Raw genomic sequence first — 25,182 nt, forward strand, 5'->3', positions numbered from 1 at the left:
TGCCTTTTATAAAATTGTCAAAGTTTACAGACATATTTACTTTACAGCTACTTTTATAAGTTACCCACACCCTTCTCTGCATGTGAATAAAACAGCTGGAAAGGCCACACTGATAATGTCATACCAGGAAATCTTTAATGTAAAATACAGAGAACACGGGGGGGAAGGCAGGGTGAGGAGGGAGGGAAGTTTGGGGGGCAGAGGAAATCATACTGAAGGTAATGTACAGAGGGAAAAAATACTGCTTTTACTTCTATACCTTTTTTTTTCTTTTGAGTTTGAAGAAAAATGATATAAGATGGGTTGTCTCAGACATAAGCCAACGAATGTGTTTGTAAGCACTGCTACACAGGGAGACTCCTTGGTTCCGTGTTTGAGCCTTTATAATTCTTCTAGAATTGAATACAAATTAAAAAAACAGGGAAAAGAAGGAAAAAAAAAAGAACAAAAAAAGAAAAAGAAAAAACAACCCCAAAGCCCAGAAAAACCTGAATCTCGCATAGCTGAAAATACTGCCTGTTGACCAGACTAGATCCTGCTTAATCTTTTTCTGCCAAGTTAGACATTCTGGCAAGTTTCCTCAAGTCTGGATGTATTCAAGTACTGTATTTGGCAGACTTAGTTTGTTACTAAGTAAAGATATATGAAAATCCCAGTTCAAACATTTCAGCCTATAGTTGTTTTTACAGTCTGTCAAGAAGCATAACTAATTGATACTTCACTTTATACATTGGATATAATTTTTCTTACAGTACGTTATGTATCTGGAAGTGGATTTTCCACTTAAATGTCTAGTTCTGCTACTATGTATTTCATCTAAAACACTTCATAACACCAAGTTTTACAGAATATGTGCTCTTTCTACTCAACAATGTATAGAAACATTTATTAAGTCACTAACAAGAGGTTGTCACCTTTTTTCTACCGTTTTTCAAATTAACAACGTCTTCCAAGTCTTGGAGTCAAAGCATTTAATCAGACTTTAATGCACAGTCTGTCCTTGCGGAGCTGACATCCTCGTTGTCTTAACTTGGATTTTATGAAGAACCGCAAAATCATTACATATGACACATTCTGTATGTAAGTGGGATTATTTGAATACTTTTGATACTTTTGTCCCTTCTATAAAGCTAAAATTTAAAATTATAAAAGTAAACCTACTCAAAACTATATGGGTTTGATGGTAAATGTTAATTGATCTTTCTTCCAAATGATTTTGATGTCCACAGCAGTAATTCTGCTTGTCCATACAAGTATTGCATATTGGATTTGGTGCATGGGAAGAAAAGTGGGGATTTTTGATTTTAAAAGCGTTCTGGTTTAGCTGAGGAAAATCTGTGGACTTCCTGATGGAAAGACTAAACGCTAAGTCTGAGCCTATTGGAGAGGTCACTAGAAGTTTCTAATGCCTGGAAGTGCTACAGTAGGTGTTCAACCCCATCCTGTGTGTAATGGGGTCTTTGGAAGCTGAAGACCCAAATTGTGCAAAGGTTTCTGATATATCATACTTTCTGAAAAGAGATTTAGTCTTTAAAGCAAGAACTTAGGTTGGAGAATCAACCGTGACGAAGAGACCTTATCCCTAATTATGCCATCAGTTCAGTCCCGTTTCTAGACTGAACATGTCTCTGTGCTTAGTTTCCGACATTTAACTTTTGTTTGCTTGAAGAAGTGCTTGTCACCCTCAGACAGGTACTTATGGACTCTGTAAGCTGAATAGATCGAGCTGCTTTTGTCTGTTGGTATAATGCAGGGTTTCTTGACAGTAAATGATTCTCATGCCTTATTTTGCAATCTTCACAATTTTTTGGTGTTCTTTTTGAAGTGTAAGTGCTAGGACTTGACTGTATTCTAATCCTGCACCTCTTCTTATTTGCCTAAAGTAGGCATTGTTTCCTTACTCCCACTTGATTAAAATGCTTACGATTATTTGTAAATAAGGGAAAGCTGGCCTCCCAATAATTTAGAATTAAACATCACAGGTAGAAATTTGATGAGATTAAATATTGCTGTGTTCCTAAAATAACTTGAAAGGCTTTATAAGAAAGGTACTATCTCATTAGTAGATTACACAGTGTTACACTTAGGCACCCAAATAAGCCAAAAGTTCATTTTCTTTTATTTATTTCTCACAAGAAACCCACTTGGAACAGCCTATTCTGTCCTTGTAATTGATGCAGATGTCAGGAATTCTTTTCTGCTGACATGGAATAAAGGCTAATCCAGGTCAGTCAGTACCTTGTAATTAATGCACATTCTTTTTTTCTTTTTTTCTTTTTTCTTTTTTTTTTTCTTTTCTTTTTCCTCTTAGGTAGGAAAAAGGGAGCAATCCCTGGTTTAAAGCTCTGAGCTGATCCAAAGTGATTCTAAAGGTTTTGAATGGAATGCAGATTACAGAGTAAAACTATGCTAAACTACTAAATAACAGAGGCCTTTCTACAGACAATGTTTAAATCCAGAGGATTTTTTGTAGGGTTTCCCTTCCCCCTCCCCCCCCCCCCCCCCCCCGCCTCGTTTTTGGCACTTTTCAGACAAGTGGTATCTTGCATTACTATATAATAGCTCTATCTCAGGGTGTTTGAAGGGTTAAGGGGAAAGGAAGATAAAAGCTACTTTGAGCTTACTTTGTTACCTTGAACTTTGGATGCGGTTGAATACAGCAGGCATCTGTGATCACAGGTATTTTAGCAGCTGTATAATCGAAAACTATAAATGTCCAGATAGGAAATGATCCAGTAATTAGAGGAAACAGTACTGAACCTGATGACTTAGTCACTTTCGTTCTTAAATCACGCAGTTGTAGCTGTTAGACTTTATCCTGTGATCTTTTCTCAGTACCTTGGCAGAGTACTTGAAAACCCTGATAATCAGATTGGCTGAGAGTTAGAAAGGAGAGAAGGATTCAGTGTTTCTGCCTTGCTTTTTGTAGCTCCCCACCAAAGAAGTGCCTCCTGGCTGAGAGGTGTTACTCAAGCAGACTGGCAGGAGGATAGTGGCTGGTATCTCTCATTTAAGTAGATGTCTATCTTTCTTTCTTCGTATACGTTGTATTGCAAATATTAATAACAGTGCAAGGGAGGGCTCTTGGGTGGTTTTGTATACACACCACTGAAATCTAAACACCAAACAAAGCTTGCAAAAGAGCTCAGATTTTTAAGTTGGAGGGGTTTCAGAAGGAAAAAAAACAAACCTGTGGCCTACTTACTGAACAAATGGGAAATATGTGTTTCGTTCCTGTGTGCAATATAGCCTTGAATGTTGTTTAGTGTGGGTTTTCCTTTTTTTTTTTTTTCTTTTTTCCCTAGCATGAACCTTATAAAGCTCATTCAAAAGTGAAATGGGTTCGTCTAAGACTAAGTGGGATTTTGAAAGTTAGGCTTAGAACTCATCAGTGAAGGAATTCCTAAAAGTTGTACAAGAGAACTCTGTTTTCAGAAACACAAAAAACCCTACCACTTCTGTAATGTTGAATAGTTGCTTAGTTATCTGTATATATAGATAGCATTATCTGTTTCTTCAAAGTGCTCAAGTGTGTTTTTGAATTTTGTGTCCATTAACCTTGTGCATATGATTTAGTGATCGAAATAATATGTTAAACTAACAGCTTTGAAATTTGCTTGTTGGCCCAGTCCTAATTATAGCTTCTGTTGCTGAAAGTTCCCTTGTCATCTCTTCAGATTCTCCCTGAAGAGAATCTCAAATAAGAAATAAGAGATTATTCATGCTAAAATGCCAAGATTCTTCTTTATCAATATTTAATGCTGAAAACAGTACAGTGGTAAACAGTCTGATGCAATAAATGTTGAAATATGCAGTGATTCACTGGCTTTATTTACCACTGTGGTAAATAAATGGATACACGGGTTTTGATTAAAAGTTCTAAGGACACAGCATTTAACTCTAATTTTCTGCTTAAAATGTGTCCCTTTCAAAGGACTAATATGTTGCACTGGAAGCTGAGTAATTTAGACTGATCGGTGGACCACCAACTTTGAGAACAACAAAAAAAAGCCCGGAAGAAACTGTGTCCTGAAGTAAATACACACACACAAAAATCTATTTGTTGTCTATTTTGAGTCACACTTGGTTGGCCTACAGTCAGTCCAAGTTCCTGGCAGCCAGCGTTTCTGAACTCACTGATTCCTTACCCAAGGCCTAAGGTCTAAATTAATCGTTGGAAACTTAGCTTTTTGTCTTAATTAGCCACAGAATGGTTAAGCAATTGGTAAGCCAGTTGAAAACGGTCATCTATGTATGTGTATGTAGACCCTGTTCTATTTCCAGTCTTATTTAGGTCATTGGAACAGGCTGCCCAGCGAAGTGGTTGAGGCACCATGCCTGGAGGGATTTAAAAGACAGGTAGACGTAGTGCTTAGAGATATGGTTTAGTGATGGTTTTTGTCAGAGTTAGGTTGATGGTTGGGCTAGATGATCTGAAAGGTCCCTTCCAACCTAGGCGATTCTATGATTCTATGATTTTCAAAGACTATATAGAGGACGCTGAAGGTGCTTTGTGTGGAGCAAGGAAGGTTTTGCTGTGTGTATCTGCTTAAGATTGGGAGTCTGTTTAAAATGATGTATCGTGCTTGCGTTAGTACATATTGCGTTCCCCCCCCTTCTTGTATTCAGTTACAGGCTCCACTGGCATAGCTGGAGCTTGCAGAGGTACCGTTGTGTGTGAGGAGACATCTGAGCTGGTGCTGAGTCACACGCAGCCCTGGCACCCGGGAGGCTCACGTGCTGGTTTGGGCACACGAGTGCTACCACCTTTGTGTGTGACCTTGGCACATCGCTTAATATCGCTGTGCTGTGTCCTTGTATCTACAGTATAGTTGTGATGGTGTCACAGACTAGCCTTCTGAAGTTTATTCAGTGTTTTTTAAGATACTTTGAGATCTTCATTTGAATACGTTACAGTGATAATTTGTATTTAAATGAGATGTGGGAATGGAATGTCTAGAACACTTATATGTACTATAGGTGCTGTTTCTTTGTTTAAAAAAACCCAAACAAACACAACAAAAACAAACAAACCAAATCAAAGAAAACCAAACCAACCAAACAAAAAGTTTTGAAACACCTGTAAGTTGTACTGCCAATAACAGCAATTCTACTCTTAGCATAGAGAAAATATAATTTCAAGGTGCTTGCTGCAACAGACATCAGCATATTTGGACTCAGTACTATAAATTTCTCAAAGCAAGGCATTTAAGCAAGTAAATAAATGAATGAAGCGTTCATACGTTTAGAGAGGCTGACACGCTCATGGCTAAGGGCGTGTGTTACAATTCCCACCTTGCAGGAGGAGAGCTATGACTTCATGATACAGCTAAGCAGATTTATCACTAGTACCATAAGAAGGAACAGTCCCGTCCTCTCTCTTGTTGTGTATTCACCTACCTCAGCTTGCTCTTACCTGGCATGCAAACCACGATGTTTTGGGAGCAAGACCAGCAGGAAAGTAAATTTTTTTCTTGGTTGTGGTTTTCTTTTTTTTTTGGTTGTTGTTTGCTTGTTTTTTGCATCTGAAGTGTTTAGCCATCCCTGAGCCAACTTACTGTGGAGCTTTGCTGATAATCATCCATGTTGGTTATAAATATTTTGCAGAGCAAATAATACTTTATGATTTGCCCAACTTTATGAGAAGTGACTGTAGCTCATTTTCCCTCCTCCGTGGTGTTAACTCTGTGCTAATGAAATAATGGAGCTTATGGACTCAAGCAATAAAAACATACTTCGCCTCTGAAGTAAATGAGGGCCTGTTTCTCTTCCAGCCAGGGCAATATGATACTTTTAATGCTGAGTTGGGAAAGGCTGTAAATGATAGCTTTACGCACAGCTTGCAGAGGGAAAGTGCGGCTTTAGTTTGCTCTGGGGGGAGGCTTTGAAATCTGGGTCTGTTTATTTCCTTGCCTGTAATACTTCAACACATCCCTGACTTGCCTGAGGAACCTGACAGGAACTTGACGGTGTTCTAAGCAACCCATAGGGAAGAATTTTAACCTGTCAATCTCGGGGGAATTTCCTTTTTTCTTTTTCTCCTCCATGGTTAGTATTTAATGATGTTTGACTCTGCCCACCGCCCTTCTCTGTTCTGATTGTCCCAGAACTTATCCTGAGGCATAAAAAGAAGCTGCTGCCAATCATATCTTTACAAAGTAGTAACTATCTGCTGTCGTAAGGCTCTTTAATGCCTACTGCTAGTATTGTTACAGGAGATGGTGGTTTGCAGCTGGAAGGAGGTAAGTTCTGACTAGGAGAAGTGAGGCTTGGTGGCTGGCTCTTTTTCAGGTGAAGTTTTGCCCACGCTGTAACACAATGAGTTTGTCAAAATGTTGACAGTTTTGGTTGAGAGATTGAATTACTATGATAGTTGCTGTTCGATTATGGACTTACAAAAGATGGTCTACATATATAAATATAATCTTAAAAACATTTTTACAACAATAGTTGGATATTACAGTGCTGAAGCCCTCATAGGTCTCTTCCACTGGAATTAAAGGAAGTAGCATCGTGGTACTAGAATTCAGGAGGACCTGCTGTACTGCGGATTACAATCCAAAACGGAAAGCATGGAACATACTATTTAAAAAAAATAAAAAAATCTCAGTATCACGAGCAGGAGAAAAGCAAGTGTCATTCTATTGACAGATTAAACTGTCCCGGTTTGGAGAAATCAATGTGCAAAATGCACACCAAGGAGAGGAAAAAAAAAAAAAACCAAAACCCAAACGAACAAGTGTGTGTGGGTTTCCTCTGAAACTGCACCTATAAAGGGTGGAAGAAAGCAGACCTTGCCCTTACTTTAAGGATTGGGAAATGACGTAGGGAAACGGATTTGCCTATAAAATACACCACAAATGTGTGAGTTTTCCAGGAGTAAGTGCTACTTCTCAAAATCCCAGGACTATATTTACCAATGATTTGGTATAATCATTTGGTTGTATTTAGAATTCAGGGCCCAGACTAGCTTATTCTTTGTACAATGATAAAACCTGTGATTATGATCTGTGCTCTTCAAATATCTACTCTGTTGTGCCTGAAACAGAGCAAACAGGAGCTCTGATTTTAAGGTGTATTCTTGGTGGATTTTCATTTTTTAACAGTATTTGCTCAGTGGTTGGTATAATCCTGTTTAAAAGTGGGGTTTTTTTTTTCTTACTTGAACATGTTCTGTCTGGCTACTATTGTTTCATCCCGCACTCATAAGTTAGTAACTTAACGCTGAAATCAAACAAGCTTGAGTTTCAAACTCAGAGAAAGTTGGTGGGGTTTTTTTGTCATTCTGTTTTCCTTTTACTTTGTGCAAACAGGTAGTACTTTTGTTGGCTGTTCTGTAGCTAGCAGTCGCGTTGAAAGCATTTGAAGCCAATTTTTGTACAGAGTAAGCATTTTGTGGTTAGAAGGGCTTAATTACCTCAGGTGTCTTTAGTGCTGGTATATATCTCCTTATCTTGAAAGTAGTATCCACCAACTAATCCTTTATTTATGTTGAGCTTTGGAATTTCCCTTGAAATGCCTTTTTGTAACCTCTGCCAGTATCAATGGGAAGTGAACAGGCTCTCAGGTAAACAGTGACGTTGCAGGTAGGCAAATTAATAATACACATGAATATAAGTTTCTTCTCACTGGTGGCAGGTTGGATGCCTGTGATTAACCTCAGAAAGAGTGCCAGTGGTGTGCTTATTCCTGTGATATGGTTTGTTACCTTTTGTTGTACCATTTTACAAAGGAATCTTTTCTTGTGTTTATGCATGGGAGGACTGAATTTGTTAATCAAATGTCCAAGGCTGTTTTCAGTGCTCAAAAGAAGGGAACTGTTAGACCACAATAGCTAATTTGCGATAGCAATCTCAATGTGAAATCCTAGTGGGCAGGTAGATTTTTTTTCCTCTAAAGCAAGCTGAGATCACAGTGTGTTCTCCAATTCAGCGTGAACAAAACAGTAGCCTATTTCCATTTTATGATTACAGGATTAAAGGTAATCCTAGAGAATCCTGATAGAGGTGGCTGAAAAGGAAAATCTGTAAAACCATTGTGTTCTGTTTCTCATGTTTCTGGTTTTATAATAGTATATGATTGCACTGACAACTGGTTAATTGAGAGTATCCCATCATAGGAGGAGAAGGAGGAGTACGGCAGAAGTTACTGCTTTCTTCTTGCCTGTATTGAGAAAAAAAAATATCCAATCTGACGCTTTTTAAAGGTAGTAGTGATGGGAAGTTGAATCAGCCAGCAGTAAAGAAATCATAATTTTGGCTTAGCTATACCCCTGCGTGGTGAAAGAGGCTTGTAGGCATCATATCTGAAAAAGCTGCCTTCCTATTCTTTCCCCCCGGCCCACCAAGAACCAGGTGGTTTGCCATTTCAGATTAGATCATGGTGTATGCCTTGACTACAAGAAAAAAAAAAAATTCTGATTTGGTTTGAGTTTGTTTTGCTTTTCTTATCCAAGATACTGCAGCAGCAATATTGCTGTTAGTATGTATTGGAGAAAACTCGGCTAGATTCAGATGTCATATCTCCCTTGTGCAATGGAGGATAATTGCTTCTTTTTTTCCTCCAATACTTCTTGCAGTCCGAGTCTGAAGGAAGGCCTATGTATGCCCATATTCGAAGATTTCTTTTAAGCTTTAGGGGGGCTGATAGGAATGGACCCTCGGGGAGGTGTCATGGCCGTGGCCACAGATGTTTTAACTGAAAGTGATCACCCAGGCTCCAGCTGGCAGAAGAGTGACAGAAAGATGCTGGTTTAGACCCAATAAAAGTAAGTGCTCATGAATATGAACCATAGAATCATACAATCGCCTAGGTTGGAAGGGACCTTTCAGATCATCTAGTTCAGCCATCAGCCTAACTCTGACAAAAACCATCACTAATCTAAACTATATCTCTAAGCTCTATGTCTACCTGTCTTTTAAATACCTCCAGGGATGGTGCCTCAACCACTTCCATGGGCAGCCTGTTCCAATGCTTGAGAACCGTTTCAGTGTAAAAAATTTTTTCCTAATATCCAATCTAAACCTCCCTTGGTGCAACTTGAGGCTGTTTCCTCTTGTCCTATTGCCTGTTACTTGGGAGAAGAGACCGACCCCCACCTCTCTACACCCTCCTTTCAGGTAGTTGTAGAGCGTGATAAGGTCTCCCCTCAGCCTCCTTTTCTCCAGGCTGAACAACCCCAGCTCCCTCAGCCACTCTTCCTAAGACTTATTCTCCAGAGCCCTCACCAGCTTTCGTTGCCCTTCTCTGGGCACACTCCAGCACCTCCATGTCTTTTTTTTGTGGTGAGAGGCCCAAATGTTATTTCTGCTGTGAGTTTAACATGTAACGGTAGTACAAAATATGCCTGCGCAGAGGCATGTAACTCAGAATTCAGGGTTGACTTGTTCAGATCAAAGAGGGAACTCAACCAAAAGGCTTGCTCAGATTTTGAGAGATCAACTTTTTTTTTTGTTTTTTTTAAAGAATGTAACAATCCACAGATCTGAATGTAATGCTGATGCTGCTGTAAGACTTAAGAATGAACCAATTCCAGGGGAAAATCAGAAGTGTAATAGTTTTTGCTATCCAGTCTCTTGTGGAATGGAGTCGGAGATCTTTGTTTTTTATCAGAGAAAGAGTCATAACTTCATCAAGCATTCCCTCCCTTCTCCGCACTCCCCAAAGGTGCAGTACTCTTAATTGCTTTTGGCAAAGAACAGCTATGAGGAAGTCGGGGAATATGTTTTATTTTATGCTACTGTCATTAGTCTGAACTAGTTTTTAATCTAAAATTACAAAGACATCATTTATAAGGATATATCTACTGCAGTTTCTATTTGCTTCCACTCCTCTAGGTTATATAAGGCAAACAGTGATAGATACATGCTTAACTTGAAGAAAATTGAAAATGTTGTAAATGTTTAAAATTCAGGACTTGCCCATTTTTTTTTTATTTTTTTTTTTACAAAATTGGCAAGCTTCTGTGTGCATTAGCCTGATATAATGTAATAACGACTGTCCTTACAGTCCACGTACAACACAGACTATTTTTCATATATTTATACTTGCTAGATCTCTATTAAGAATAACTCATGGGGTGACATGAAGTGTTTCTCATCAATATAGCAAGTAAAAATGCCTATTTAAAAAAAAAAAAAAGTAAAATTTCTCTGTAGGATAATACAGTCCACAATAGAGCCGTGATATTGTCGCAGTCTAGGTGAGCTGTGTGATTGTGATGGAAGATCTTTTAACTAAAAAAAAAAAAAAAGGAAAAGAGTAGAAGTGTTGCTAGTGAATTAATGGACATAAAACTTCTAAGTAAACTCATGTACGATATACTTAATATTAAAGTGAGGAGCTCTGCTTAAGAAGAACAGTGAGATTGCTCTGACCTTCATTCTTTGCTCACAAGAACAAAGTTAAGCGTGTGTGATAAAGATAAAAGTGTGTATTGCTGTTTGCTGAATTGGGGCCATTATCAATATTTGAATGTGGTGGCCAAATCCAAGGCTGTTAAAAATGGGGGAGACTTGGAACTGGGTCAAGTATTACCTGATGGAGGTTGTTTCTTTTTTGATACAAGCAGCTGAAATTCAAACCCTGCTTCCTCCAAATTCTTCAGGTGTATTAGAAAGGTGCATGAAATATGTCAAATAACTTGTTTTTGAACAAGTTTGTTATAAAATGTCCAAATTCTTGGATGCAGATTACAGTAATGAAAGGAGCAAATCTTTTCCTGTTCACGCAGGAAGGAGCTGAAAACACAAACCTTGTATTTACCTGTGATTTTTTGTTCAGGAAGACGTAGCTCGTTTACTTAGTGCTGCCTGAGGGAGGGAGCTGGAAGATGATTAAATTAGTTTTCTGTTTGTTTGTACAGAGGCTTCGAGTGTTATCACTGGGTCAAGTTTATTTTCCTTTTTTGATCAAAGTTAGGTGCAGAACTGAGAAGTTAAAAATTGCTATGCTGATGGTGAGAAACAAGCTGCCTCCTTTGCTCCTTCCCCTTTGCTTTCCCATCTCCTTTCCCTGCCATCCAGCCTTAAAACCTTCAATAATTACTTTGATGATTGAAATTATGGAAATGTTCCCAGTGGTCCAGACCTGCCAGGACTAATTAAACCTCAGGATTTGACAGTTTTTTCAATTTAAAATTGAGCTTTGCAAAGCCTATCTGAAGACATGATTTCCATTATCTCTCTAAGGGCCCTGACTCACTTCATACTTTAATATGATTTCTAGGGAGTAAACTTACTTTATCTTTAATTCACACAGCTCTGAAGTTTAAATGAAAAACCTGCATTAATTAGTCTTTTGCCATTTGCAGCTTCCTTGTTGCAAACTTTGGTCAGAGCACGTGAAAGGAGGGACAGGTAGTTTCCTTGAAGCTGAAATGAACAGGGTGCTCCCCTCCCTCCCCGTGAAGTGTTTTACTGAGGTTTGTGGGGGGTGTTTCAATAAATGCAGGGAAGTGTGTTGCTGGTGACGTTCGTAACTGCTGAAGTTATTAGTTCACTGTATTTTCCAGGAGCTTTCTTTTGAATTTACTGTTTGGCATGCACAGAACAACATCGCTGCTGTTTGATAAACTTTGATGGAACAATAAATTGTAGCTGTAATTCAGTTTAGTGCTCAGGCAGTATATGTATTGCCCTCCAATACAGCTAGGACTTTCTTTTAATGCTAGGATCATTTCAAGTAATATTTTGACACTTTATGAGCACTTTCCTCGGGTACGCGTTGTACTACCAATAATATAAGCCATAGAGAACACGACCAGTGATTATGAGCAATACTAGGTGTTCTAGAATATGTGGTGATTGCACCGTCTGGTGCACCCTGCCCATTGCATAGCTAATTCGTGCTTCTAGGACCTAAACTCTTGTACTCTTTAAAGTTTTAAATTCTGTTTAATAGAAAGGTCAGTCTTTATTATTACCACGTGTTTAGCAGATACCAGTGGCTGGTTCCTTATTATACACGGCTCTCTACCCTTAACTTATCCACTAACATTATATATGTGTGAAAGTGACCCATTGCAATAAGCACGAGCTTATCTTTGCTGGTGAGGAGTACTGTCTACCACTGGGATTTCCTCAGTTACTTTAGATCTCACTTTTGTTACTTTTTGAGTCAACTTTTTGCTCCAGATTGAGTCTCATATTTAGTGTTGTGTCTGTTCAAAAGGGTGCTTTTGTTCAAAATAGTCTTAGGAAAAAGAGAAAGACTTTTTTGCTTACGTAGCTGCACAGCAGTAATGTTTTCTTTCTTTTCCTCTCATTTCTGCTGTTTCTAAGGATTTGTAAGCTTTCAGTTTTGGATTAGGAAAAACAGTACTTTAAAAAGAATAATAATTAAAAAAACAAAAACCAAAACAACACCCACCCCCCCAAAAAAAACTAACCACACCAAACAACTCTCTGTCCCTCCATAACTGCATTTGAAAAAAAAAAATATATATCTATTGTCCATACATACCTTGGAGAAAGAAGTTAAGCTGGTATATTTGACTCTGCTTTTACAAAAGAGATGTCCATGTATGTGGCTTCTATGGCTCTGGTGCTACTTGGTAACTTCAGTAAATTAACCATGTGTCTAGAAGAGAGAATCATAAATCATAGAATAGTTTCTGTTGGAATGGATCTTAAAGACCATCTAGTTCCAACCACCCTGCCCCGGGCAGGGACACTTTCCACTAGACCAGGCTGCTCAAAGCCCCATCCAGCCTGGCCTTGAACACTTCCAGGGATGGGGCATCCACCACCTCTCTGGGCAACCTGTTCCAGTGTCTCACCACCCTCATACTGAAACATTTCTTACTAATATCTAATCTAAATCTCCACTCTTCTAGTTTGAAGCCATTACCCTTCGTCCTATCACTACATGACCTTGTATAAAGTCCCTCCCCATCTTTCCTGCAGGCCCCCTTCAGGTACTGGAAGGCTGCTATAAGGTCTCCCTGGAGCCTTCTCTTCTCCAGGCTGAGCAACCCCAACTCTCTCAGCCTGTCCTCATAGCAGAGGTGCTCCAGCCCTCTGATCATCTTTGTGGCCCTTCTCTGGACCTGCTCCAACAGGTCCATGCTGTATATGTAAATATGTGCATTAAAGAAGTTTGAGAGGTGGTTGGGTTTTTTTTGTTGTTGTTAAATTCTTATAGTTTATTTAATGTCCAACTAATTCATTTCCTCTTTTGTTGGCAGAAAATATAATCTTTTTTCCCATTTCACTTGCCAGATTATGTCAGTGTAGGTTAATGATGCAGAGTATGTGGGGGGGGGGGGGGGGGGGGGGGGGGATGTTGCTATTTTAAGAAAGTTTTTTTCATCAGTCCGTTATGTAGTCTGTACAGGGAGTTTGTGTCCTAGCCGTAGTGCAGATTTGCCAAGCAGCATTTCCCGGACAGCTTATGGCAAGCAATTCTGGAGGATTCCCAAACTTAAATAATTGAAAGATACTGCTTGGTGTGCCTGCAGCTCTCTGGACTGGAATGCAGAACTGGCAGTGGAATAAACACACTTTCCGAGGAGGCTGAAGATGCTGCAGAACAGCAGACGGGGAAAAAGAATTTTCCCGAAAGATGCTTTTTCTTTTCTTTTCTTTTTCGTTTCTTTTTTTTTTTTTTTTTAAAGCCGTATTCCTCTTTGAGGCCTGCAGTGATGGCAGGTGTCCAGCTGTGGTATCAAAACTGCGGTTTTAAAATTGGAATGAGAGGATGGCTCTTAGCCACTCGTTAATCCTGGGCTGAATGTCTCCGAGAGAGTAACCAGTTACACAGCTTCGCAAGTGCAGAAGTAATCGGGAGAGGGGGGGCTTACTCTGCAGGCATGTTTTTGGACAATAACATTTCTAGAATGCCTGAAGACAGTAGTAGCAAATTATCTGTCATTTGTTGTGCTACATGGGAAGTAGAGTGCATATAGAGTTATGCCTCCAGTGAAAATGAATCTGCGTTTGCTGTAGGACAAATTTTTGGGGTAAGCCTTTCCTTTTCTTTTACCTTTTCCTTCTTTCTCACTTTTGCCTGCTTCCTCTAAAAGTTTTACCAATATCTGGAGTTCCTATAAGACCTTAAAAATAGAGAATCTTTTATTAAAAAAAAAGGTAATGTTGTTCTCTAAAAGTATATATGGCATTTTTTTGGTTTGTCATTTTTTGTCATGGGCCAGCTGTATAATGTAATACAGTAAGCACTTTGTGACTGTTGAGGAATTTAAAATTGGAAGTTTACTGTGATACTTCGTTTAATTTCTAAGGTAACTTTAATTTCCAAGAATGAAGCGGCAAGAAGAACAACAAATACTGATACCATGTATTTTGGTGCCAGAAACTTTCCGAGGAGGGTTTTTCCTGAATTGATCATGGAGTCTAGCATAGCTGGGATGAGCAGTCCCTTTGGCCATTGCAGCTTTTTCATCTCAGTATGCATGTGTTCTGTCATCTCAGTGATGTAGCCAAATGTCTTTAATTCACCACCTGAGCGACAAATATTAAACGCTGTGGGGCTGTTTTTGATCATCATCATAATTGGTTTTGTGGGGGCTGGCACAGCTGTATAAGAATGGAAAGCTATGTTACAACACCAAGGATGTTACTCCTTGGTATTTCATTTGCCATTTCTCATTGAGATTGGGTTGGGGAAGAGGAAGATACAGAGAGAAACTGCAGAGTTTGAGTGTTTCAGACATGCTTTACTCTGGATTTTTACAGGAAGCATCCTTATTCCTGTCACTGCTAATGTTGTTTTATCTCTAAGGATTGATCTGTGGAAGTGTGTTGCACAGGGGCATGTGAAAGTGTAAGTGGTTGTCTTGTTTAATCAAAGATCAAGTAGATCATGGTCTCAAATATCACTCATTTCATTTTGGAATTGGAAGATTTTCTCTTTCTAAAAACTGCTAGCTATAGGAAAAAAAAAAAGTTATTGATTAATTTTTCTAAAACCTTTGCAGAAGCATTCTCCCTTTAAATTGCTGGCTTTCGGGGAAAACCGAGTTCAATACTTTGCCTTTCCATGGTTCAAATTAACTTATTTGTATGTCCTGGCCTCCATATAAGTGCTTTACAGAAGATGGATTGAAGTGAAGTTATACTTGTTGTAGGACAAAGTGAGAAGGAATGAAAAGGATACGTTTAGCACTGCCTAAAGAAACTAGCTGTAACAGGAGATATAAATCCCCAAACTGTACCTCTGAAGCTGCTGAGGTTTACTGCAACTTGGTTTTGTTTGATGCAGCTGATAGGAAATGATATCTGTCCAGAAACTGTGTTGTGTGTGCACTTAGGCACACACACGTGTGTGTTGTAAGATTTCATGATTCCAGTTAAATTGGTGAGACTGCATACCTGAAGCTAAGCCTATATTTAAATGAGGATAAAAAGAGGATATGGTCCTTCAGTCTGCTTGTCTGTCATCCAGTTCTTTTTCTCATGTTTTTTTTAATAACCCACAACACTTCCACAAAGGTCCTTTGATAGGTAAGGGAACAGGCACGTATTCTAGCTGAACCTCTAAAAACCGGGCGTCCAGTCTTGGGGACAGCTGTGCCTGATGGTTTGTGCAGCTCCAGAGTGTGGGTACCTTCGTTCTCCCAGAGGTTTCCAAACACCTTGGTGCAGAGAGAGAGGGGACAGCCCTCTTCTCCCTGGGCCGTGCACTCCTGCCACTCCTTCCCTCTGGCCTGAAAAGCCGTGCAGCTGCTTGCTCGGTTTGAGCAGGAGCCTGATGCAGGTGGAAACTGAGCTGGGTACCCAGAGGACCACCACTGCTCTTGTGAGCACTGATGGGGCTTTGCGAGTATGTGATCCAGAGCGAGGAGAGAGACAAGCCCACAGGTGGGCTTAACAGGGATTTAAAGTGGCTCTGAAACAGTACCCGGAGACCGAACTGGTCTGAAAATTAAGAACCTCAATATATTTTGCCCACTGTCTGTGATATCTTCGTATTAGGATTTAATCCTTTTGCAAAGGTTTTGACTAGCATATCAAACAGGTAACTATGTTATTACAGGCTATCAAAAGGAGTAAGAATATATTTAAAAAGTATTTTTAAAGTAATTTCTGTTTTTAAAATATATTTTTTTCCAGTGCCATTAGAGTAGAGAGAAAAACTGTGGATGGAAAATGCGTTATATGATTGTTTCCTTCTGGGATTAATGTCTTGAATGACAAGCGCAAATATTTGGAGAGATGTGTTTTGCTTATGTATGATGTGTTTTTTCACAGTGCTTATAAATATACTTTAATCATGTTTGCTAGCAATGTCAGCATATCTAGTGTATTTCCACAACCATGTCTGCATTTAGAGAATGGTCTAGAGAGTACATGGCCAGTTATTATAATCTTGGACAGCTTTTCTAATTCATTTGTTTTTATAACCTTGGACTTTCCACTGTATTGAATACTTGCTGACCTTTAATTTCATTTACTGGAGGGTGGGGAGGAAAGAGGAGAAAAGAAAGGCCTTAGGAAATCCCTTTCCCCACCCTGCCAAAGAAGGTACCTTTCCTTGTAAGTCTTGTTTGGGTTTAAAGGGTGGGAGCAGAGGAAAAAATACAGATCATTTTGCATCCTTTATAAAAGCCAAATGTTGAAAGCAAAGTATCAAATATTTAGGAGCATTACAAATTTGATACAACCTCTGTAATAAATGAATGTGTCAGGTTTATAAAATGTCAAACAACCTTTATTCTGGTACATGATTATTTCTAATATACTCTATTTACTATTCCAATAATGCTTACTTAAACTGGGTATTTATTATAATGGATTTTGCTTTGTATTCATAGTGTATATACTAAATCATGTACCTGTTAAGATGTTTTTCTTCCTACTTAGAGAGAGATCATCCAGTTTTCTCAAATTGAAAGTATTCCTTCATGCAGTTGCTTACTTTTTTTTGCTAGATTAATTTAATCCACTCCTTTATTTCCATTTTAAATCAATACCAGACATTTGGTTTAGTAATGCCTCTCCTCTGTGATCCGGAGGGTTGGGTTTGTTAGCTACTTTTCTACAGCTGGAGAAGATCTATTTGTTCATTTCTTAACCTTTTGACATGTCTGTTTTTACAAGCCTGGCTGTTTTTGGTGGAGGATTGAAGTATAGAGTAACAACTACAGAAGGAAACACCTTTTGTTATGATCAGAGTGTAAACTGACACTCATGCAACAAGGGGAGATTATGCCTACATAAAAGATTTTTGCACACACAGAAAAAAAACAACCCAAAAGTGACCTCCTCTTCCTTCATGAGATTGCCTACTGAATTTTGATGTGCTGTAATACAAGGTGATTTTTAAAAAGTTATATTCACATATCCTAGGCATATTACTGTAGAATTGACTCACAATTAGTTAAACTGCTGGTTTTTCACTATAAAAGCAGTCTCAGCAAACTCGAGCCTTTTAGGTTAGCCCTTTCCTTCTGTTCATGGCAGCAAGGGAGGCAGGTCTGAAAAGTCACAACAGCCGACCTCTGTATGACGACCCTCAGATGCCCTGACCGTTGTAATATGCAGGGAAATGCAGGAGTTTAAAGGAGAGGAACTAGTTTACAGGATCTGCAGGCTAAGTGTTTTCTGATGGCCTGCTGTCTCTCACCCCAAGCTCAGGAGCGTCCCAAGTCACTGGTGCATGTAGGTGCTGAAGACAGAAGTAGTTTTATCTGTCTTCTGACTTGGGGCGTTATATCCACCAAACCTTTAGGCTTCAGCAACTTAACACCAATTCTCACTTAGAAAGCATAACAATATAGCAAAACTACTTAACCTTTTCTGTATTTTCCCAGTAAAAGTGGGGGCGGTTTATAATAGTGTGATGTGGTCATGTTTTCGTCCTTTTCTCCCTCAAAGTAAGTTCTATCATCTGGTAACAGAATGTGTTGTTAATATATGCATAAGGTTGAAAGATTATTTTTTTTTTTTTATCCCCTCTCTCCTTATGTCATTGAAAATGTGTCGGAGTATGTTGCAATGCCAGGGGACACCACCGTGATTACAAGTCATATAAAAATGTGTGAGGTAGCTTCTACACTCAATTTAGGAACAGATAAGGTTTATTTACTGCAGCAAAAGTATCCGAATGGGCATAATCCTGTTCCTGACCCTATGGACTCACTAGCTGAGGCTTCTGTTGCCAGAGGGACCGTGCTGGAGAAGAGCTGGCCGTGCCTTAGCTCGGGAGCGCTGGCAGAAACTGTAGCGTCACCCCTGGGCTGCGGTGATGGAGTGACCGCTCTAGTCAGGAGGTTGAGAACGGCCGGCTGTCTAAATCCGTTTGGCGTGTCAAGTAGACAAACTTGTCCCAACAGTGTAAGGAATGAAGCTCATCTCATATAGGGGAGCTTTCTTTTGCAATGGCGAAGTGGATCCAGGCCTCTTTAGGCTTCTGCCTAGCAGGGCTTACACCTAGAGTTGTTCCTCATGGTGGCAAATGAAGACCTGTGGCAGGTGGAAGTTGCAGCCATTTAATTTTTTTTTTGTTGGCTGTTAAAGTCAATGAGTTATGGCTGTTTTCTCAAGTTAACTATCTAGCTCCAGGGCCTGTTTTCTAAAGTTACCTTCTCCTTCAACTTCCCCTTGCCTGAATTCAGCCCTGAGTGCTTAGCATTGATATCAAATCTGGAAACCCTCAGCAAATGCCTGTTCTGAAAATTGGCACCCAGTTCCCTTGCCGTGACATATTGCTCTATGTGAGAGGTACATCAAAGTTATCAAACTAACTTCAGTGCTAAAATTTCATTCTATGCCTTCGCTGTGATGCTTTATTCCCATTTCTTAAAATGGTACTAAATGCTTTTCATTTCAGGGGAGAACTTCTGGTGAGCTGTATGGCTGCCATCAATCAGTATCAGTTTCCTAGTCAAGAGCACATATAAGTTGTGGCATCAGATAATCTGGAGAAGGACAGTGAATATTTTTTTTCCTTCACTGTGGGTTGTTTTCCATCTAACCAAACTCACGAGATGGAGCCCAGGGTAGCAGCTGTAGTGTAGGGCTTTATACTCTTCTTGCATCAACTCACTTGTTCTGAGGATGAGAAAGGGCAAATCATTCACATTAAGGGCTCAGGATTTACATGCATAAAGAAAATATGCCAAAGCCATTTAACTTTTATGGCAGGTTAGAATATAACTCCTTTTTCAGGAACTGTTTATTTAATTTTGGAGCTTTAGATGTAAATAGTAATGGCATATCAACTGAAATTTTTTTAGGTGGCCTAGCATGTGATTGATGCAATACATCCCAGTGACGAAGAACAGATTGTCATTTAAGTGGGTAAAAAATTGTTCTCTTGGGCTACACGACACCTAGTTAGTAATGAGAAGTATGATTATTATTTTTTAATATTAGTAGGATAGCTATTCTAGTTTCTGATTTAAATACAGTAAATGTTTTCTTAAAACTCATACGGGAAAAGGCCATGGTAAGCATTTTGAAAATCTGAAAACCCCAACATGCCACCTTCATATCCCTTCTGTTCTGCTTTGGCAAGTCCGAGGATGTTTTTCTTTTTTTTTTTTTTTTTTTTTCTTTTCTTAAAATGAATCTATTTCAGATGAGAATGTGCAGTTGCCTAGTGAATCACCTTTATTTAAACTAACATTATAAGCTGTCACTTCCCACGTTCATTCATCTCTGTAACAAAGGGGATAAATAGAGGGGGCAAGTGGGAGTGCTAAGGAGGGATTCCTAGCTACATCACTATGTGCAGAGTAATATTACAGGCTCAAAGCAGAACACCAGTATCAGCGATACGCTCCTAAACCAACTATGTTAGTTTGAAAAGAGAAAAGCAAACATAAGAGAAAGGAATGTCAATATAGGGGGAAAATGGTGGGCTCCAGTGTAACGCACTCAGTGCATACTCCATAATTGTTTTCCTGTTTGCCAATGGTGATTATCAGGTCTTTTATCTTAAATATGCTTCTTGCCACCTCTGGATGTGAGAGACAGAGTGCTGACATAGTGGGACTTAGGGTTTGAGTTCAGGGTATATGGAACCTGATAACAAAAACCTCCATGGTCCCTCCAGTAAGAAATCTGGAAAATCCCTATGATATTTGTTTTGCTCCCATCCCTGTATGTCAATGTTAGCAAGTGACTGCTGAGAAAATCCATAAAATGGAAGACCACAACTCAAAATCCTGTAACCAGTGGTGACTGGTTAAGAGTATTTAGTGGGTAGGACTTCCATTCTAGTTTTCCTAGGCCTTCATCCTCCCACATTCCTCCCTGTGCAGTATTCTTCCAAGATAGAGTTATTGGCAGATGCAAAAGTATTAGCAACAAATTATCCCCAGCATCAAGACTTTCTCTTGAATATTCTTCTAACACAGGAAATCCTTCTTCCCCTAGGCATGAATAAGTTATAAATAAAACACATACATAACAAAAACAACATATGTTAACTGTAGTGATTAAACTGGATCAGACTTGTGCAATCTTCTGGTAAGCTAGGTGTCTTACTTCTAGAAACGCAGCTTGTGTCAATGCTGTTCATCAAGTCCTAAAAGTGGCTTTATATTATTGTACGCTAAAGGGCAAAGGGAAATATTGATGTTGAAGCCCCTTCTTGATAATTCCAGTGGATCTGTGCTGTGCTTGTTGAGAAATGCTTTTATCCTTAGAGCTGTGACTCTACTGTCTCTGGTAATTTTGCTATTGAAGGTCTCTTACCTGTGGTGATCCATTGGCAGCTTCTCTTCTGTCCATCAATGTACACATGAATGTCACGGTTTAGTCATGGAGCTCCTTCAGTTTTTCATGTTGCATTTTTCTGAGTTGAGGCCAGCTGTAGCAATTGCCACGCAAAAGGCAGCAATACAACCACAGTCAGTTTGACTCTTCTTGCTATATAGTGTTCAGGCCTTCAGAGCCAGATGCCTTTGTCATTGTTTTCAAGGAACTTTGCTCTAATTTCATCAGGAGGGGAATGTTTCTCCCAGATTGTTTTTCTAACCTTCAAAATATTTTGCAATGAATTTTTAATTGGCAGGGTCTGCGCATAGTTTAAAGGTTTAAACTGTTTCCAGACTTTTAGTTGTAGATTATAAAGAACATGTATTCACTGAAAAAATCATTGGAGTGTAATTTTGATATCTTCTGGTGCTCTATTAAGTGATGCTGATCAATTGCAAAAGGGACCTGTTTTACTCTCCTCATGCCGCTTGTCTTGGGGAAGAATATAGCCACTCTTACGGCTTACTGTATTGAGAGATAAATGCTTTTCGATGCAGAAATAAGTATAACTGATTTAATCTGTGACTGTATCTAGAAACTGGTGACACAGAGGAGAACTGCCATCTTTCTGTTTTGCTGAACAAAGTTAATGAAATTATTTGCAAGCCCCAATTCGGTTCAAGTTTCTTACTAAATAGTTATGGCTGATCACTTTTGCATTCCGTTACTGATTTAAATTACACAAACATCATAAATATTTTGCCAGAATCTTTGCTAATAAAACATTTCAATAGCTACAGGATTTCTAAATAACTGTAAAAGTGAGATGCTTCTTACTGAAATTCCACCTACATGAGTAATATACCATAGGTGATGCTAGAGGAGGAGAGTAGGAAAATGCCCAGCTAAACTTCTTTTAACCTGTGCCTCTTTGTAACAAAATAATGGTAGTCAGGGTTTCCAAAGAGATGGGGATTTGAAAAGTGAGCACGCCAGCTAATAGCTGTGGTAACAGGCTGAACGTAGTGGAATAATACCGACGTAGTGGCCTCTCAGTGTGTCTCTGCGCCTCAGAGCTCAATAGTGAATGCTCAGCATTGTTCGGCCATGAAGTCTCGGAACTCTTGGGATGTCGGGGCAGACCGAGGGAAACCGATTTTCAGCATGTAGCCAGCCTCCTTGTAGCAGGGCTGGAAGAAGCCTAGGGGTGGTTAGCCATTCCTCCCAGCTCTTTTGCTGTACCAGCTTCACGCATGTAGGTGGTGAGTCCCCTGCAGGGATCTAACAGCTCAGCAGACTACCTACGGGAAAAGGCAAGAGAGAGGGGGATGGATTTTTTTTCCCCTCGCCTCTTTGTTGGATGAGTTTCATGGTTGAATGTTACGGGAGAGCTTTCCCTGGGGGAAAGTCAGAAGGCGACATTTGAATTTAAGGAAAAGCATGGGCATAACAGAAGATAGTTCACCGAGGCTTTGCAGCTTAATGTTCTTAATTTGATCACAGGTTTGGGAAGAAAATGTATGTTTTACTGTGTGATGTTTTTTTAAAAATAAAATGAGACTCTGGGTAAACTGTGAGAATGGCTCTTAAATGCTAAACCATGCGCTGAATTACCTTGTAAGTTCCCGTGTGTATAGGGTATGGAGTTGAGAAACCTTTTGATGTTCTCTCTAAAAACAGAAACAACAAAAGGAATTGTTTTCTAGAATGGCTTGTTGGGAAAACCCTGCAGAGTTAACACATCCTCCCTTCCTCAGCTCCCACCCTCAGTCATTTTAGACCAACGTATTTGCAGTTGGCCAAGTTTCTCCAAGTCCAGGCTGTGTGTTTTGGGTTTGAGATTTTGGTTTGGATCTCAGCTCTAATATTTAAATAAGGAGGGATTTGCTACTCCTTTCTAACAGAAAACAAGCAAGTGGAAAACCCAAACAACAAGAAAAATGGTGGGATTGAATGTCCGGATCTGGCAGAAAGATTCAGCATGAAGGAGAAATCTGAGAAAAGTAACTCCTTTAGCTGTACCAGCAGGGTTTAAATAGGGGTCTAAGTTTCTGTTTTCCCTGTCTCTAATCTAAACACTGAGAAAGCTCATCCAAGTTGTTTACTGAATACCGGCAGTTGTTTGGGACACATGGACAGATTTAGATGTTGTTTATTATAGTTAACAAGCAGTCTGAAAACTGGCCAACGTAAAAGTGTTTGAAGGCTGCAAAAGAGAAGTATTATGGTACTGACTGTGAAAGTCAGGAAAGCAGAAGGACAGTAGCAGACAGTTGTTATCTGGTGTCGTTTCATCAATGTTTTAAATTTCTCCTACCTTGCTGTAAAACATGTAGTGGTACATTTTTATGAATGAGATTTTATGCCCCTCTCTTGTTTGTATTTGTCAGGGGTTTTTTCCTCTGGATTGACAAAAAATTGCATAATAAATCCAATGTTCATTAGAAATCTGAAGATCCCTTATCACTGACTTTCTTTGTAGGGTGTTATGTGCGTATAAAATTCAATCAAAATACCTCTGAATAGGATGTTAGAGAATTTTAATACTTTTAAGTCCATAGGATTATTTTTTCTGTAGCTGTTGGTAAAGAAGGCGGAAGGGCTCTGCAATACATGTAACTTTAATAGAATGACTGTCTTTCTGGTTCAAATTAAGCATGTTATTGTTCTAATAAGAAGAAAGTGCAGAGAAAGGCTGATGACTCAGTAAGTCAGTCGCTGTGAATTACGTACCAAATGTTCACTGTAAGCAAGTCCAAGCCTCTAATCTGTTTGCTTCTTGCCTTGTAGCTTCTGAAGTGTGACTCTTGGCACTGGTAATCTTGAATACTGATATGTCGATAAGTGTTGCAGGCATTAACACCATTTGTACGTGCTTGCAGATGCTACACTGCTCTGTACACTGACACTGCAGTGATCTCAAATAATCTCAGTTCGGCTTTGCTTCTTGCATACAAAAGCTCTGAGTAAAGTATTGCCCATTTGAGGCAGGAATTTTGTTGTTGTCAATGGTTTGCCTTCATGAAGTAACAGCTAAAAAGTAGTAGGAAGTATTGTGTGCACTGCAGAATGGCCTTAAAGCAACCCTTGAAAGCATCGTGAAGCCACTTCTTCATCACAAACATGGTGCTATTGGCGTGGCCTTCACAGAGATACCTAAAAGCTTAATGACAAGGAAGGGGAGGTAGGGAAGGACCAAATCAAGGTAAACAATAGTCGGGATATGATAGTATTATCAGTAGACAACAAAAAATGAAGATTTGGGGTGACTGCATTTTTACAGATCTCTTCTATGTGGCAGCAACAAGACATCTTGATTTTCTGCTTTGACCAGTTATTTTGTCACCATTTAGCAGTCTTAGTCTTCTTGACCTTATTTATGTAAAATACCATACTTAGCTATAGAAGCAATATGTGAGAAGAGCTGCGGTATGTTGTACTCCTTTGAACTTGAATGCCTGCTTCGTTTCTTTTTGTTTATTTTCATTTAAAGCACTGTGAGATTTCAAAATACTAATTATTGTATGCTGCAAAAATCTGTCGCAGTCATTTATTAAGTCCCGAGTCCTTTAACTGTCATTGAATGAGTTCCTGTTGAACTGCGATTTTGAAAAAGCTGTTAGCTTACTGTTGAAATGCTACCTTAAAAAGAAGACCTAATGTTCCCTTTTAGCAGGGTGGGCATAAGAAAATGACTGATGACTTGAAATGCCAGAGCCAGTCTGTGGTGGAGCCAGACCATCAGTATGTCTTAGTTGCAACCTGAGCAGAATTTAAGAATTCTTCTCCCCAAGATGTAAATACTGCTTTCTGCAGCTTTTATTTTTATTCAAGAGAGGAAACCCAGAAGAAAGCTTTTATTTTATTATAGATGCGAACATCTGTTAGTATGAGTCTGGTGTTATTTCAGTTCTGTTTCAAAATTCTAGTTGCTAAACTTCCTGAGGTGCAGAGGAGGTTCCAGTAAATGTCTCCAAAAGCAAATGGGAGAAATAATTTAGCTAGATTTAAAGAAAAACATCAATTATTTAAAGCTTCTGAAACTCACTTCAATTTGGCATCTAATGAAGTCAGTTACTGCAAAGAACTGGCTTTTACAAAGTGCTGTTTTTTTTCAGGAAGGATTTTAACTGGAAAAATTTGGAAGTTAACAGAAAATTCAGTGGCAGAAGTGAATAACAGTGTGTTAAAATGAGTTTAAAAAAAACTAGTCTATTTGTGCTAGGTATTGTAGTTACGAGTTTTTGTTGAAGTGTAAGAGGTGAGTTGTACTATAGATGCCTTCTTTGTGGCCACACAACTAAATTTTTCACTGTAACTAGTGAGAATGATTCCTAGATGCTGTGTTTCCTTCTACTGAAACTGTGCTTCCCTCTGTAGAGTTTGTTTTGCTTACTTTACATTGCTAGCGATGAGACAGTTAACATTTTTTAATCTTAAAAGCATGCCAATGTTCTTGGTAAAGCAACGAGCATCTTGTGCTACGTTGGGGATGCCTAGCCAAGACCTCCAGTGTGCT

At 39.2% G+C, this 25,182-nt stretch overlaps 1 protein-coding gene across 3 annotated transcripts in view; it reads left to right on the top strand.

Annotated features, from left to right (window-relative positions):
• The window catches only part of PLEKHG1 (pleckstrin homology and RhoGEF domain containing G1), a 140,081-nt gene that overhangs the window by 54,309 nt on the left and 60,590 nt on the right, over positions 1–25,182 (top strand). The window contains exon 1 of one of the 3 annotated variants that reach the window (XM_063329294.1): positions 13,934–13,960. The exons of the other annotated variants lie outside the window; for them this stretch is intronic. The gene's annotated coding sequence lies outside the window, so the exon portion shown is untranslated. Of the gene's footprint in view, positions 1–13,933; positions 13,961–25,182 lie in introns of those variants that run through there. 3 annotated transcript variants of the gene reach the window in all.

The sequence above is a fragment of the Chroicocephalus ridibundus genome, chromosome 3, assembly GCF_963924245.1.
Source record: "Chroicocephalus ridibundus chromosome 3, bChrRid1.1, whole genome shotgun sequence".
NCBI classification, from domain to species: Eukaryota; Metazoa; Chordata; class Aves; order Charadriiformes; family Laridae; genus Chroicocephalus; species Chroicocephalus ridibundus.